This window comes from Hydra viridissima, unplaced genomic scaffold (assembly GCF_058129835.1).
Source record: "Hydra viridissima isolate aposymbiotic clone 2 unplaced genomic scaffold, HvirCarnegie_v1 scaffold_8, whole genome shotgun sequence".
In the NCBI taxonomy this organism is placed as follows: Eukaryota; Metazoa; Cnidaria; class Hydrozoa; order Anthoathecata; family Hydridae; genus Hydra; species Hydra viridissima.
This window is the reverse complement of record NW_028324307.1, coordinates 5,370,208-5,388,997: the sequence shown is the minus strand read 5'-3', so window position 1 is coordinate 5,388,997 and position 18,790 is coordinate 5,370,208. Positions and strand designations below refer to the sequence as shown.

Genomic DNA, 18,790 nt, shown 5'->3' with positions numbered 1-18,790 from the left:
CGCAAGTTTGGCCACCTGCACTAGTAGCACCTGCGTAGATGAAAAAGTCGCATATTATGCCTGACTTTCCTGCTCTAACAAAATTTTTAAAACCCCATTTGTGGATTTTTTTGGGCATATACTAACATATCCCACTGCGTTTTGTTTTTGCAGGTATCATTTGCTCCTCTACCGATTGGTCTTGCTCTTGTTCAATTTTGATGCAGTTATTACGAACAGCATCTAATACAGGTTTAACCTTAAACAATTTGCCAGAGTATTTATTTTTTGTAGTATTGTCCACTGCATGCAAGAACCTTCTAAGACATTCATAACGCTTTAAATTCATAACATCAGCAACAGCATCGCATCGAAGTTCTGTTGACCAAAACGATTCATAGCTAGGGAGGCGAACTAATGACATCAACATCTGAACACCTAAGAATTGCTCAATCTCTTTTAAGTTTGTGGCTATACTAGTGCCTGTTACCTGGACACTATAGAGATTAGTTTGTTCAACTAAGTTCTGGGTGATGCTATCATCCCAAAATAGTTTAAAATACTCAAATGGTGTCATGTCATTGCGTTCTGGTAGAGAAAATTCCTCTCCTTGGAACGCTGCATCAAATATTGGTAGTTGCGTTTTCCTCCATTTATAGACCGGCTTCTTTGCAGACTTTCTTTTCCACAGAATCACATCATCCTCATAATCACTAAAATTTATTTTAAGTAATATGTATAATATATATATATATATATATATATATATATATATATATATATATATATATATATATATATATATATATATATATATTATACATATTGCTTGAAATATACTTTTGGATTTAAAGAGGCATTGTATTTATCAATTTGAATAAAGAATCTCACATTTTGGAAATATGTATATATATAATTTTTTAAATATGAGATTCATTATTCAAATTGATACCATGACTCTTCGGATCCTAAAGTCATGTTGAATGGTGAAAAACCACTTTCTTCTTCTTCTTCTTCTTCTTCTTCTTCTTCTTCAGTCCTAAAGATAAAAAAATTAATGTAAATTTACATCAATTCTCAAAGCAAATCAATGGTAATCAAAACTGACTCACTCAGATTCTTCAGAACTGAAAACAACATTGCCAATTTCAAGTTCTGCCTCATTCCCTGATTCATCTGATTTCACAAAGTCTGATAACTCAGAATCAGAATCTGGTTCAAGTACGTAATTAACAGCTTCTTGTACAGTAAAATTTCGAATTCTACAAGTTTTTGTAGGAGCTACCAGAGAAATCATATAGTAAAAAAAAATGATCATTTTTTATACCTTGATCCGACAATGTTGCACATTTGCAACAAATAAATTAGGAGGTAAATCTAACAATATCTTATGCTTGTTTTAGTTTATAATGACACTAATATAAAACTTCAATCATAGCACATAACAATTAAAAAGTTTTAAGCGTCAGCATGGGTTTTCCTATATTCAAAAATGAGCATTAACGATAGTAACTAAAACTTACTAAAAATAGCACTTCTCTTTTGAGCTGCCATTATTCAAAAGAAAATGTTATTGTGGTTATATTGCGTCAAAATAAAAATAGAAAGATCTAAAATACATATTTCGAAACTGCTAATGTTGTGGATAAACTTTATAACCAAAAAAATTATCAGCAAATCATTTGTTTCAAATATGCAACACAAACAGGAAAAGGGTTAATATTTATGGAAGCCTTTTTTTTTTACCAATTTTTTCCTTCTTTAAAAGTGACGTGTTTCTACACGAGAACTTAATCAACTTAAGCAAAGTTTAGTTTTTTATGCGAAGAAACTATCAGTAGTTAAAATTATGCAAAAAAAAAAAAAAAAATTAAATTAGACTATTATTTATGAAAGTGCTGTTCAAAATTGTTTGTGTGTCATGTTTTAACCAAAAAGGGGCTACTTTGCATCAGCTAAGAAAGTGGTGAAAAGCAACCTCAGACTATATATTTTTAAGCCTTTTATGGTTTTAAATCTTGCTAACAGATACAAATTGTTTGGCGCTATTGCAGTTTCTCCCCCCCCTCTCCCTTTTTTTTTTTTTTTTTTTGATTGGTTATGATAGAGAATTTTATGCTGATTCAGAAAAATGTAAAAGCATAGACCTGAAAATCAACGGGAAGTGCTCTAATTCGAAGTCAAAGTTGTAAAAAAGCCCATTAAAAACCCTAACGTTCGCCATTTTTTAAAAATCTTTTTCAAAACGCTTTTTTTTAACGAAGTTTAATTACCGTTACATTGCGCAATAAGCAGAGCTGGTTTCTATCAGCTTTAGCATTTTTATTTTAAAGTATTATAACGAACTAGTAGGGGTACCCGACGCTGTCCGGGAATAAAGTTAACCATTGAGCAAATCAGATAAAGGGGGAATAACTCAAAGTGTGGAAGTTTAGCCCACATAAGTGGTTTCCAGTCTGTGCCATATGGAGGCACTTCCACATACAGACCAGTCTTTTTGTCTCAAGACTTACAGTCAAGGGCATAACCTAAAAAGAAATGAAAAATTTCCTGTTAGTTTTTACATACTTGCCTTGCAAAACTCCTGGTCTTTGAAATGAAAGGCTGTTGAGAAACCTAGCTAGAGAAATTTACATAGACATGGAAATATCAGTGTTCATTTAAAAAATTATGAAATGAGATTTAATCCAGACCTTGTCTGTAAACAATATTTTTTGAAACTCCTCCAGGGGCCAAAATAAAAAGATTTCTTGAAGAGCCAACTCTAGAGCAGGCAACATAAAATTGACCATGTGAGAAACATGGAGACCTTAAATCAACACCACAGTATTTGATGGATTGTTCCTGAGACTTGTTGACTGTTATGGAAAATGCTTGTCTAACAGGGAACTGAAGTCTTTTGAATGGGAATTCAAAATTGGAAGCTACTAAGGAAAACCTGGGAATAAAAACGCTTTCACCAGCGCCCTTTCTAGTCAGAATTGTTGCCTCAATGGTGCTACGTAGCATTCTTTTCACACACAGTCTAGTTCCATTGCACAGTTTGGGAGGGTTCAATTTTCTCAACAGTATAATAGGTGATCCCACCTTCAAATAAAGTGAGTGAAGTGGCATACCAGGAGGATTTTGGGCATTTAACAACTCAACAGGAAAAGGAACTGAATCAGATTCTTCAACAACAGCATCAATTGACTCATATAAGTTGGGTTCACCTGGCAACATTGATAAAATCTTAGTATTTATATCATGAACATCATCATTTTTGGCAGCAAGAATTGCTCTTTCTGTCAATCAACTTAAGTTTTGATAGTTCATTTTCACACTTGGATACACAACATTGATTAGGTCCTCAACTGACTGTACAAATTGCACAACTCATGAATCAATTGAATTTCATTGTTGACATTTTGAGGAAACCTGCCATCACCAATTTCCAAAAAGAACATTTGGAAAATTCTCAAGATTACTGTCACTTCCCAAGCTCACTCGCATGTTTTGAGTCAGGGTCAATGTCCTTGCGTGTCTCCACAAAAGTGACATTTTAAGACATGCATTGACTTCATCTGCAGGTGTGGACTTTGGGATGACTGGCAAGGTTTGACGGAAATCCCCACAGAGTAGAAGTAAAGTGCCCCTATAAGTATGTCATTTTTTCTAAGATCTTTAAAGTTGTATTTAGGGCTTCGATAGATTTATGGTGTGCCATGGTGCACTCATCCCAAGCAATCAACTTACAATCTCTAAGGATTTGACCCCTACCGCTGTTCCTTGATATACTGCAAGTAGGTTTGTCTAACCTAGCAATATCTAGTGAAAGTTTAAATGCAGAATATGCTGTCCTTCCGCCATCCATCAAGGTTGCAGCAATACCAGAAGAAGCTACAGCGACAGCGATCTCTCCCCTAGATCTTACTTCAGCCATTATTAGGTTGGTCAGGAATGTCTTGCCTGTACCTCCTGGAGCCTGTAGAAATATTATGGATCCATCCTCATTTCCTAATGCATCTATTATTGATGCATAAGCATGTCTTTGATCATGATTGAGTAGAAGCCTTTTTTCAGCAACATATGCTTGCAAATCTTCTGCATTGTAATTAATTTCCCTAAGGTAATCACTATGAAGCACAGCACCTTGGTTGCGGACTGGAGAAGGTAGGCCTAATTGCTGCAATGTGCTGTTATTCATGGACTCACATTTATCTTCGATCAAAATCAAGGCCTCATTAAATACATCTTCAGAATATTCAATTTCAAGATCTGGATTTTCTCGCCCATGAATTATATTCTTAGTTATTATTGCAGACAAATTTGGGTCCACTTCAGGGTTAGGCATTTCTGCAGATATCACACTGTCAATCTGAGAAGGGTGAATTTTTGACTTTAGCCAAACTAAATTGTGAGAGTGGGGGAGACCACGTTTTTGCCACTCAATTGTGTTCACCCATCCTTAAACCTCTTCAAACAAACACAGTCTTTCAAAAGCCTCTCTGAACTTTATTTGCTTCTGCTCAAACACTCTGGCAATCAAATCATGACGGTTACTAGCCTCTTGACCATTTGCCAAGAGCTCGCGAATTTCTAACTACGCTGGGTCACACGTGAAAGTAACAAATAAGTCTGGTCTTCCAAACTCACGCACATAGGTCAATGCATCCTGAGAGTACTCATGCATGTGGCGAGGGCTGCCTGTAAATGAAGATGGCAGAATGACCAAAGAGCCCACATTTGTCACACTACCATCCGAAGCAATAGGATCCCTAAGGTGTATATACTCTTCAGCCCTCAATTGTTTCTGATTTAGGCAAATATATAACAGTCTCTCACTCTGTATTTTTGCACACATATCAACCACAAATTGCTGAAGCAAGTTGCGACAATTAAGCAGGTAGTTTTGCTCTTCATCTCAAACCATCAAACAATATGCATAGAAGTCCATGGCAAACACTTTCTTAGAAGATTCTTCACCACTAATTGGATTTACCTGTCTGAGAGCAAAACTGTATCCATCTTCTCCGTAGGGAAATAAAGCCATCAATTTCAACAGACCGTCTGGCCCTGGTTGATGATCTGAACTGCTCTACTCTTTGCCTCTGTTCAGCAAGAAAAATTTCTCTTTCATCAAGAGTCTGCAATTGTCTCATCTCTATCTCTCTTTCTCTACGCACATTATTTGAGGCCTCTCTTTCAATTTCAGTCTGAGACACTCTTATTTCAAGCTCTCTTGCTCTGCGCTGTGCTTAGGAGGATAATCTTTCTTCCTCAGTTTGGGATTGAGTTAATTGAAGACGTCTTTCTCTGCGCACATTATTTGAGGCCTCTCTTTCAATTTCAGTCTGAGACAATCTTACCTCAAGCTCTCTTGCCCTGCGCTGTGCAAGTAATGCCTCTCTTGCAGCCGCAGTTTGAAGCCTTCTCTGTTACGCTTGCCGTTCCCTTTCTCTCAACAGCCTTTCATTGCGCTGACCAGGAGTTTCTCGCCTTCCTTTCCTTGAATCGATTCCCTTTCCTCTTCCTCGGGCCATCCTTTTTTAACAAATAAGAATAAATAAGATTTAAAGTTATTCCATGGCTTCATAATTCTTTTCAGCCAATAATTACTAAAAAACTGAAGTAAAAGAGAAAAACAAAGCAAATTATCGCCGTTTATTTTTTCTTTTTGCCTAAGTTTGTCATGTCAGATTGATAAGCTGACTTAAGAAATCATTTCAACTTTATAAGTCAAACAATGTGCTAACATAGGCTGTTGCGATCCAAGGACTTTCAGTGAAAGGGACATAGTTATAGAAAATATTGTGCTCAAACATCATGGGTCAACCACTTATTCTCAAAATGTTAAGCTATGAATTAAAATTAAATTGATAACTATCCACTCCAACTGGCTGAAATAAAAATATGGCCAAATAATAGTTTCACTGCATGGGGCAGATAATGTACAAAACCAAACAAACCCTGTTCAAGTCATGCAAGACCAAGTTAAAGCATTAACTTTATTCCAGCAAGCAGATCCATGAAGGCTTGAAAAGAGCAAAAGAAAAATAGATAAATTCAAGATCTTATACTCAACCAAGGCACAAAAATCTCAGGGACAATCCCTTTTATACAAAGTAATAGATTCAAAGTTCACTGTTACCAAATAGTGAGCCCAAAAAATCTATTTGATTTTGCAGTTTCACATATTTTCACACTTTATGTTGGATGAAAATAAGTCAAAGGTTCAAGTTAGCTTTTCAAATCTGATGAGCAAGGGTGAGCTAAAAATTCAGTGGGTTCAAGAAGATTAGGGAAGTGAGCCAGAGAGCCTATTAGATTTTACATAACCGGCAAGAGGTTAGATACAATTAGCCACTAAATTTTTTAAAATATTAGGACGCGGCCGAACTCAAAAGAAAAAAAAACGAAAGAAAGAATTTACCTTCCTCAAACAACTCCCTGATTGTTTATCCTGAAAAAAATTCCTGAAATAAAAAACTTTTTTGGTATTTGAACAGAATAGTTTTATTGTCCACTCGCCAAATCACACCACTGGACAAACAACTTAATTTAAATGCTTCCTCATTGCAGCTGACTGCCCCTGCCCCTGGATCATCGTATTTACTGGTCCGGAATAGGCTAGTTTTACTTGTTTATTTTTGCAAAATTTATACAGCCTCTCGTGGGCTGATTTGTTTAAAGCAGGGACAATCCAACTGTCTTTTGTTCAATGCATAATTATTCCAAAGAAAGAAGAAAGAAAAGACATTTTAATTTTTATTCTGACAATAAACTCTTCAGCCATTTTAAAATTAGTTGTCCGGTCGCCGAGGACTCGAATTGGACTCGGCCGGCGAAATTCAGCTGATGCCTGGGAGGGAGCCATTTTGAAAAATCTCCGTGAACATTTCTTTAAAAAATTAATAACTCAAGAACCGTTTGTCCAATCAAAAAGCTTAAAAAAATCAAATTGCTCAGAATTTAGAGTTCTACACTTTTAATTTTCTAATGTTTTTTATTATGCTAACTTTTCTAGAGATTTTTGCATTTAAATTTAAATGCAAAACCTTTATAAAGGTGACCACCTTATATAAAAACCTTTATAAAGGCGTCACCTTTACAAAGGTGACGTCGGAAAAAAAAAGAAAAATTCTTTTAAAGATTCTGTTGTTATTAGTCCATTTTAAAAGCTAAAACATAGCCTATGGCATTAGTTAGATTCCCACGAATTTTTTAAGCCATTCCTGATTAAAATTGGAGGTCTGGTTGTCAAGAACTCAGCCCGGATACGGACCACGGACGGTTCAGTCCTCTTTTATTTATATAGATGTGTTCTAAAGAAATGAAATTTATGAAAGATTTCAAACAAAGTTTGAACGTAGAATGTAAGAATGTAGACAAGTTGATAAATAATTATTATCGTATTGCACGCTGGTTTTTTATATTGAGAAAACGGTTTGAGGGTTACATTTTATAAATTTTACATGTGATAAAACGATTATGAACTAAATTTCAAAAGTTCTTATTTTAGGAAACAAAACTATCAAATTCTTTTTTAAAATTTATTACAAAAGTACTCTACTTGCATTATAGTTTATTCTCTAATAAACCAAAAAAAACGGCTTTTTTCATAGTGGTAACGTAAAAACCATGCTATTAAAGTGTTGCTTTAAATACCATGGTTTTTAAGTTAAAAAGTCGTTAAAGGGTAATTCCACATGAAATCACCCAGTCCATTGAACCATGTGTCTTCCTTTTGTGTTATATTTTGACACATTATTCGTTATTATAAAAAAATATTACATGCAAAATTTCAGCTAAAAATGTTGAGCAGGTTGACAAGATACTGCAATTTTATTATTGACCTGGTTTCCCAAAATGACCCGGCTTTCATAACATTCTGAAAAAACATTTTTCTTAAAAAAATAAGAAATAAAAATGGCAAAAATATGAAAACAAACATATATAATGTTTTTTTGATGCTGAATTCAATAAAAGTACTTAAAATGCTCAAATACAAAAGGAACATGCTTAAAAGTTAGTAAAACAACTAGTTTCTATAAACTAACTTTGGGGCTCAATATCTCAAAACAATCCCCGTCAAATTTTTTTTTTTTTTGCTGTTAATATTTTCAACTGCTTATAATCTTGCAAGGCACAAAAAATCTAACTGTAAAAACAACTGAAACATATGGAACTTTAATTTCAAAGATCTTTTACTTTTTCAAGAAATTATTTTAAAAAACTTGCAAATAGAATTCTGTAAAATATTATGTTTAGTTTATAGACTCCTTAAAAAAAAAAAAAAAAAGAATTTTGTTATATTTAAGGAAGTCTTAATTATATGATAACTTAGTTATTTGATCTTAACAACTGAAAAAAACATCCTGTTTTGTTTTTATATAAAAACTGAATAAGTGTGATATTGATGTGCATTTGTTTTTTAAATTTTGACAACTATATTTTGTAAAAGTTTATAATAACTAGTTTATAAAAAGTTCAGTTATAAAACAATATTTATTGGTAAATTTTATTTAAATTTTAACAAATTAACAATTTCATATATATATATTTCATATATATATATATGTAGATTGTATATATATATAAATATATCTATAAAGAAAATTAACAATATCTATCAGTGTAAAAAAATATACAACAGAGGGATTCTGAAAAGGTTTGAATTATTTCTCTATCAAAATATTTTCCAATCTGCCCAAATTACATATATTCACTGATGGTTGCACAGGACAGTACAAAAATTGTAAAAGCTTTTACAATCTATGCCAAATAGAAAGTGAATTTGACCTTAAAGTTGAATGGAACGTTTTTGCCACGTCCCATGGAAAGTCACCATGCAATGGGATTGGCGGTACTGTAAAAAGGTTAACAGCACAAAAAAGTTTAAAACGACCATACAGAAACCAAATTCTCACATCAGAAGCTATGTATGAATTTTGTATTGAGAAAATCAAGGTTGGGGCAAAGAGGTGTAGTACGGACATTAATTATTCAATAATCCACAATCTTAAAAAGAAACAAGATATATTTCAACTTGATACTGTTGCTTTAGGTTGTTATGTAGCTGTAGTCTGTGTAGTAATGGATTGGCATTGTAACTAAATCCAACCTAGAAGAAGTTGATGCTAAAGTTAAATTTCTTCACCCAAATGGTCCATCAATCTGTTTTAACTGGCCTAAAAGAGACGACTACTGTTTTATTCCCAACACCAACATATTGAAAAAACTATCTGTTCCACAAGCTTGCTTTAGTTCCGGTAGAAACTATGTGTTTGAAAATGCTGAAATAGAGGAAGTACAAGTAAAATGGGAACAATATTATAAACTATTACAAACACAGTCAAAATAACTTACATCTTCGATACCTTTAAAAATCTTGTATATTTAAGTGACTGTTTAAATTACGATTAACTTATTTTTATTTTATTTACAAATGTTTTTTAAAATAATTTCTTGAAAAAGTAATAGATCTTTGAAATTAAAGTTCCATATGTTTCAGTTGTTTTTACAGTTAGATTTTTTGTGCCTTGCAAGATTATAAGCAGTTGAAAATATTAACAGCAAAAAAAAAAAAAATTTGACGGGGATTGTTTTGAGATATTGAGCCCCAAAGTTGGTTTATAGAAACTAGTTGTTTTACTAACTTTTGAGCATGTTCCTTTTGTATTTGAGCATTTTAAGTACTTTTATTGAATTCAGCATCAAAAAAACATTATATATGTTTGTTTTCATATTTTTGCCATTTTTATTTCTTATTTTTTTAAGAAAAATGTTTTTTCAGAATGTTATGAAAGCCGGGTCATTTTGGGAAACCAGGTCAATAATAAAATTGCAGTATCTTGTCAACCGCTCAACATTTTTAGCTGAAATTTTATGTGTTAACTTTTCTTTTTAAGATGCAACATCCGAAGAAATTTTTAAAAAATTTGAGGACCCATGGTTCAAAATTTTCTAAATTTTGGGTGATTTGATGCGGAATTACCCTAAAGTATTTTTATCTTGAGCAATTTTTATATCAAGCTAAAAGATCATTAACTTTATGGCGAACTTTAGGGTTTTTAATTAAATTTTTTACAACTTTGACTTCGAATTAGAGTACTTTCCGTTAATTTTCAGGTCTATGTTTTTATATTTTTCTGAATCAGCATAAAATTTTCTATCATAATCAATCAATTAAAAAAAAAAAAGGGGGTGGGGAAACTGCAGTAGCACCAATTGCTTTTAAGGATGGTAAGGTATTACAAGAGGAAGATAGGAGCTCGTAGTTACAAAAATTATTTAACTGAAACACTAAAATTATGTTTGGATTTAATAAAAAATGGAACACTAAGTCAACGTGTGGCTACAAAACAATTTAACATACCAAGAAAGACAATAACAAGTGAAACCAAAAACATTTGATGAGACCAGGTAAACAGCTTATATTTTCAAGATTTGAAGAAGAGTCGTTTGTTTCATATATTGAAGCCATGAGTGATTTTGGATCAAAGTTCATAAACCACTCGATGGTTCCAGTAAAACAGAATAATTAGCTACCCAGCTTCTTGATAACCATTTATTTTATGACTTGGTGAAACCAATTAACAAGCAGATTGATACATTTGTAATTGTAATAAATTGTAAAAATGAATATTTTCCTGGAATCATAAAATATTTTGACGAGAATGGATCAACAGTAAGTATCATGGTAAAATCTTCATATAATTGGAAATGGCCTCTGAAAAAAAAGGTTTTTTTTTATACATGGGATATAATAATTGAGGAATAAATCCTCCTAAAATTTTGAGCAAAAGAGGGATCATTTCAGTGCCAAAGTTGTTTAATAATGTGGTATAATGTGAAAGCATTGGTATTTTAACTCAGTTATTTTATTTATGAGACGGCCTATTTTTGGATTTTTTTTTGTTTTGTTTTTAATGTTTGTTTATTTAAAAGAAAATATTACCCTTATTTAATAAATTGTTTTGTGAAATTACTGAATATAACCTCATAATTAAATTAACTTTCAGGGCTTTTTTAAACACATAAAATATTTTAATAATTTAAAGTAGCGTTTTATAATATTTTTGAACTGAACTTTATACTTAAATCAACTTTTTCCGCAATATAAATATATTTTGTTAAATTAAAAAACATATTTTTTTAAATTGGTGCAAAGTAACCCTCTTATTGCATATTAAACCTCAGTGCATATTAAATCTTAAATTTTTTTTTCTTTTCTTTATAAAGTAGTTTAAACGACATTTTAGAACTTGAAAAATCAATTTATTTTATAAAGCAAACTTTTTACTGAGCTTAAATTTAACTTCAGTGAAACAACCATAAAAAAAGGAGTAAAGTAGCCCCGGTAGACGGTAAAAAAAAAAAGGTGAAGAGTCAACTCACTCTAATTATTTTATAAATTAATAATTCTCTAACCGCCATGTAATTTAATCTTAAAATGAAAAGTTTTATTAAAACTGAAACAGGTGCTCAGTGAAACCAAACTGACATCGCAACAAATATTTTTAAACCAACAGCTCAACATCGTTCAAATGACAGTAAATATGCAAATCAGCAAAACCAACAGAGATTACTCATACCACTCGATATTTAATTGCCAGCTTAAATTAATTCCGATCGTTTAGAGACTTTAAGATATCACCTCTTCCATCTCTGTAAAAGCAAAAAGGTATTTTTACGAACTCTATAATTTTGAAATAAAGTGCATCGATTTATTTTCATCTTCTAACTTTACATTTTAATTCATGTTTTTCTTGCAATATAGTAGTAGCAATAATAGCTATAACTACATAAATTTAATAGTAATTGATTATACTACTAATAATAATAACAACAATAATAATGATAATAATAATAATAATAATAATAATAATAATAATAATAATAATAATAATAATAATAATAATAATAATAATAATAATAATAATAATAATAATAATGATAAAAATAATAATAATAATAATAATAATAATAATAATAATAATAATAATAATAATAATAATAATAATAATAATAATAATAATAATAATAATAATAAAAAATAATAACAACAACAATTCAGAAAATGAAAATTTCAATATAAACAATAATGACAACAACAAAAATTGTTCTGCATACATCATGGAGTGTAATTCCAAGTCATAATAAACGATTTTATTGTATTTCGTGTAAAGGTTTTTAATCTGAAAAACAAAATAAAAACACTATTAAGCAATAGGAATTCCAACTCCGCTATCATTAATTATATTTTGAAGAAAATATTACCGCTGCTTTGATTCTGCTTTTCAGTTCTTGGGAAGCTTCTTTGGTTGGATTGGAATATTGCTTTATATAATCTTCATCCGTAAAAAACAAGTTGATGTTCACTAACACTTCTAAACAGAATATCTTATTTCCTTATATAATTATGCAAATTTTAAAAGTTAACGAATGATTAATAAGTAAAGTGCTCTTATTATTCCTTGTTATTTTTAAGTTGGGCAACAAAAAGCTTGTGAAGGGGAAAGGGGTAGGAAAATATTATTACGAAAGTTTTTGACTGGCTTATAAATGCAACTAGTATGCTGTTCTTTGTGTGTATTTTATCAGATAATTAGTCTGTAAAAGGAGTCAACTTTCAGATTTATTCATAAGAACTTCTAGCTAACTAATTTAAGAGTTCATAAGCAGCATGCTTTTAAAAAGTAAGCTGAGTGTTTGATGAAACCTTTTTGGTAGAGAATCTTTTCTTTATTGTATGTTTGGGTTTTTTAAAAACCTTGATTTATAAATTATTTTTGATTTAATAATACAAAGGTTTTATTGAGGAATTTGTGACGCCAAAGTGGTTGGCTGTAAAAGATTTCTTGTTATTTGGATTAAAATGTTAAGTTACTGCTCTAAATTGAAGACATGCATGTTTAAGCAAAGTTATGTAAAATCAATATTCATAACATTCAAATAACATTAAAATACTTTCTTTTTGGTCCTCTAACTTCTGAATCAAAGAATATTTTCCTAGTTGTCTCGTTAATAATTGTTGCCACATGTAATAATGCTTTTAGTTTAAGAATTTAAATAAACTTGTAACCATCTCAACGTGAAAAAATGCCTAAGCAAAGGTTTGGAAATTTAATTTGAAAAATTTTAAAGTTTTTAAATCGAAGAAAGAAATTTTACTTGATAGTAATGGGAGAAGAAAAAAGAACTCATAACTTAATTTTTTTTGTAATGGTATTCTATGTTATAATAAGGATAGAAAAAAACTATAATATAATCTTATAAAATTTTATCATACTTTAACTAAGTCTGAGGGAGAAGTTTTATTTTCTGACAGGCCAAAATAAACAAGAATAATATACAATAAAAAACTTATTCTTTACAAGTTTTTATACTTATTTCAACATACATTTCAATTGATGGTGGTATACCACAGTAAATACATTTATATTTATTAATTGCATATCTTTACTTATTTAAGGATTCTCTATTAAACATTCCCTCCTATGATTTAATCATAAAAGATTGTGTTATCTCAGTTTAAGGACGTGAAACAGGTGAAAATATAAACATGCTCTGAAAAACCATTTACATGAATTCATGATGATTTACATGGATTCATGATGATTTTTAATATAACTTTTCACGATTAAGAAAATTGTAATTCTACATTATTTATCTTAAAATATTATGTTAAAAAGTACAATTCAAAATTAAAAGAGAGATGATAGATAAAACAAAAACTTTAATTTATTCTTATTCTGGCAATCAAGGAAAATTAAATTTTAAGTTTTTTGTATATTTTTGTCAGAAACTCAAAAATGGAACTGCTTTCTCAAGCATAAATAAAATGTCTGTAAACTGTCAAGTGAGTCTTGGAGTGATGAGAAGGTTGTTCCAAAAAGACATTTATTATGCTATCCAAAACAACAACTTTGAAATTCGAAAGACTGTCACATATCATTAGAAATAAACTAGAACACTATAGTTCTTTTTTCACGATTGCTTTTGAACTTAATTCAAACTGTTTTGTAAAAAGAATATCAAGCTTTGAAAATCGGCATTCTAAACAAAACTTCACTTAATTAAATCTTCATAAAATTATAATTCAAGAACAAATAAAATTTTCTCTCATTATTAGTTTATTTAACAATTTAAATTTAGGTAAAAAAGCAATAGAAAAGGGAGCCTTTAATACTGTAGCAAACTAGCATAATTCTAGAGAAGAGAAGAAGGGTAAAAAAAAAGATTGAAATACTTTTGCACTGTGATGAATGACAAACAATAGACTCTTTATCACTTCCATTGCAAAGAAGACCACCATACTTTGGTACTGGGTTAGTGCAATCACGTGACCTAAGTTGACTGCCACCTTGACATGGCTTGTTGCAAAGTGTCCATGAAGACCATAATGTCCAGCCACCATCCACTAAAAACATTTCATGCAACTTATACTTTTTTGTTACATTTAACTATATTTACTGTATTTTACTATATTTTACTATACTTGCTAAACCGTATCATATTTACTACACATTGCTATATTTGTTACATTAAACAAAAATTAAAAAAACCATGCTACTAACCTGGGCATATTGTGCTATTGCTACAAAGTTGAAAATCCTCACTCAGACCCCAACACTCACGGCCACCATCTGATGGTGAAGGATTGTTGCAATACCTTTTCCGTTGTATCAAATAGTTACCACATGTTTCTGAGCATGGTTGGCTGTCTATCCACTCACTCCATTTTCCATCCACTTGTAAAAAAAAAAAAAAAAAAAAAAAAAAAAAAAAAATTTTTTTTTATTACAAAAATATTAGTTTAACATTGAATTAATTTTTTTTGTTGCTTGATGTTTTTATACTTTAAATATCTTAAATATTCAAATTTTCAGATACTTGTTAATGACTTTTAATTTCAATTCATAACTTCTTTAAAACAATTATGAAGATTTTGTTTTAAGAATTAAAAAACAAAAACGAATTAAATCTTTTTCTCTTTTCATCGAGTTAAAACAAAATGATTAATCTTTTTAAAATAATTCCACTAAATAAAAAAATAACTTTGCATTTATTGTGTAAGAGTTTAGAAACTCTTAAATTAGATGGCACAAACCTGGACACATTTTATTCATGCACTTTTCGATGCGTTTACATTCATTTGGATCTTTAAATAAAGAATTTCTTAAATTACAACTAGATTTATAGCCCAATCCACATGTTGCACTGCAATCGCTCCAAGTGCTCCATTCTCCTAAAGAAAACAAAATTTTCAGTTTGAATTAAAAAAAATGTTGAAGGCTACAGTAACAAAAAAAGCAATTCAGAACTTATCAAAAAGAGACTTTTAATCAAATTTGTTTAATTCTTTCACATAAATCACAAATTTTCATAAAAACATGCATAAAATTAATTCATCATATGAAAAGGATTTAACTGTAATTAACAAAAGCTCAGAAAAAAAGACCTAATGTTCAACAAAATTCGTTATTGAATTTAGAAATTTAAATATTTGATAAACCCCTCTTGAATCAGGTAGAAGATTGATAAAATTTAATTGGTTTGTTCTATACCTTTTTAGAATCATTAGAACTACACCATTGAAGAACAATCAGTATGAAAGATCATCTACTCTTTGACAAAAACTTGCATTTGAAAACATAAGTTTATACATATGGAAACATAAACAAATAGATAACAGTGTAAATCTTATCAAGTATATTTATTACTGTGCTAAAATTATTATTGTGCTAAATGCAGCTTATTCTAATAAAACCAAAACCTAATATTATTAGTTGGAACTCAATGATCTTTGATTTTTTTCAAGTGTTCTTATGTTCTGATAATTTTACTTAAATATTTTTGATATTATGACTTAAAATGATATTTCTTTTTTGCTAAAATTTAAAAGACTTATTTATACTTCTACAATATTAAATTTTATAAAAAGTAGATTTTTCTTTCTACAGTTTTTGATTTCATAAATTTTTTATGAAGTTTATTTTTTTTGTTATTTGCTTGAAAATGCCTTTTTTTAAAGTTTATTATGATTAATTTTTTTTAACTTTAAGTTTGAATGCTTTTTTAAATTTGTGAACTGGTGGTTAAAATGCAAATACTTTTTGAATTTTTTTTTTTATTGCCCAAATAATACTACTTAGTTAATATAACATTAAGAATCCGAATTATAAATACTACTCAGGTAATATAACATTAAGAATCCAAATTATAAAAGTAAAGTCACATCAAAAGTAAAGTCAATTACAAAAGTAAAGTCAGACTCAGTCTGTCATGATGCTAGAAATCCTCGCTTATTAAAATATTATGTGATGCCATGACTGAAGAAGACATTCCCAGAAAAAAAATACATCTTTTAATAGGACAATGCACCCTGTCATGGTTCCAGATCATTATCTTTAGGAAAATATCCAGCCCTGACCTAAATCCCCTTGACTACAATGTCTGGAGAGTAGTTGAGAATATGACTTACAAAAATGTTTACTCAAGTGTCAAGTCACTAAAGTCATCTATTACCTGTGTTTGAAACTCAATATCAAGAGACTATGCAATCAGCACCTGCCTGTCCTTCCATCCTAGATTTGAGGCAATGATCAATGAAAATGGAGACCTAATTGAGAGTTTAGGTAAGAAAAGCAATTATCTTCAACTTTCTTATATTAATATTCTATGAATGTAATTTTTTAGCGCTTTAAAAATTTATTTTGAAAAATGTTCTAAAAAGTTTGCGAATTGCTACTGCACCCTGTATACCATTTATTCATAGGCATTACATTGTTCTGCTTAATTGACACCTCAACTTCTCCCCACAATTGTTGACACCTCAACTTCTCCCCACAATTGTTGACACCTCAACTTCTCCCCACAATTGTTGATAGAATAACAAGATTTTTTTAAAATGTCAGTTTGATATTTAATAGTGTGGAAAAATGTGTTGTAAAATGAAATCTGTATATCTTTTAAAATTCAGAGTGTAAGTATATTATAGTAATTATTATTTAAATTATAAATAACTTGGCATATTACAATATGACTTAGTGTATTAGGAATATCATGATTAAAAATTGTCAGTTTGGTAATTATGATTAATAAATGCTTTTAATTAAGAGTACAAAAAAACTCAGACTAATAAATTTTATGAAACTTTAAGAAGAAATAAAATTTATGAAACTCAATGACTTAAGATTAAAAATTTTGTAGTTCCATGTTTACTTCAGAAAGATTAAGGAAGAAATTTAAATTAGGTTAATCAAGTTTCTTTTTATCCAGAACATACAGAATTACAAAAAAACACAATAAAACTAATAAAAAAAAACACAAAGATTTCATACTTACCATCACATGTTTCATTACTGTAGCAATCAAGTATTTCTGAGGTTTTGTTAGCGCATAACTCCAAATTCTGTGTATTATTACAAACCCATGATCTACTTTTAAAACCATTACCACATGAGACACTGCAGGGTGACCAATTACTCCAATGGTCTAAAGGATAATTAAAAAAAAACAAAAAAACAAAAAAACAGATGTCTTTTTTACTAGAAAGTACCTTTAGTTTAGAAAATTAGAGATAATTTCATTCAGGGTTTTTATAAAAATACACAGCTTTTCAGAGGAATAGTCAGTTTTTATAAAAATATATTAAATTAACTGAATTAAAAAAATAATTAAAACTATAATCAACACCTTAGATTATACAAAAGCAATTTTACTTTTAAAAAATTTCTAAATACTGATAATTTTTCTGTAACATAATTGTATCATTCTGAATATTCTTTGAAGAACATGAGAAAAAGTGTCACACAAAGCTCCTCTGAGCCCACATATATGTTTTGATTGTAACATCACTTTATAAACTTCCCCAATATATTTTCCTAATAAGATATACTCAAAAAAAATTGCAAATATTTTTCAAAAGGTAGTTTTTCAATTTTTCACATAACAACTCTTGCATGGTGTAGTATAAAAATTCTGAAAAGGTACAGCACAAGTTTAAACCATTAAACTACCTGGTTCAACAAGGATTTGGTGATAAGTTTTCATGATAAAAAAACAATAATAGATATGATAGTTTTGATATTCTTATGATTGTATTAACGTATGCCATTTTCTCCCACGAGATATATTGTTCTGCTTGAATGACACCACAACTTCCTCCCAAAATTGTTGATAGCCTAACAGGGGTCTTAACAATTATCAATTTGATATTTATCAGTGTGAAAAGATGTTTGGTAAAATGAATGCCATATCTCTTTTAAACTTGAGGTAAGTATATTTTATTAGTAACTGAATCACAAATCATCACTTGACAAATTATATTATTAATACAGCTTAGCATAATAGGATATTATTCCTAATTAATAAATGCTATTAATTATGAGTACAGAAAAATCTGAGAGTAATAAATTTTATGAATTTAATGAAATCTTATCGTTAAAAATATGTACTTTATCGATATTTTTCTTAACCGTACTCCCGTTACGTCCGGTTGATAAATTAAGAGAAACCTTTTTATCTCCCTGTAAATAAAAAGCCTATGTAAAAAAATATGAAAAAATAACAAATTTAGTTTAAAAAAAAACAACTGCATATACAGAAATTTTTTTTTTTTAAACTAAATTTGTTATTTTTTCATATTTTTTTACATAGGCTTTTTATTTACAGGGAGATAAAAAGGTTTCTCTTAATTTATCAACCGGACGTAACGGGAGTACGGTTAAGAAAAATATCGATAAAGTACATATTTTTAACGATAAGATTTCATTAAATTCATAAAATTTATTACTCTCAAATATACAGAAATTATATAATTTTA

The 18,790-nt window shown here is 29.8% G+C and overlaps 1 long non-coding RNA gene across 1 annotated transcript; it reads right to left on the bottom strand.

The window, feature by feature from the left end:
• Positions 1-174: 174 nt before the first annotated feature.
• Positions 175-1,594, bottom strand: LOC149884713 (uncharacterized). The gene is made up of 3 exons (XR_016454776.1): positions 1,503-1,594; positions 932-1,260; positions 175-692 (listed from the first exon to the last, which is right to left on the bottom strand). It is a non-coding gene; the product is annotated as an uncharacterized LOC149884713 (long non-coding RNA).
• Between the last annotated feature and the right edge of the window lie 17,196 nt (positions 1,595-18,790).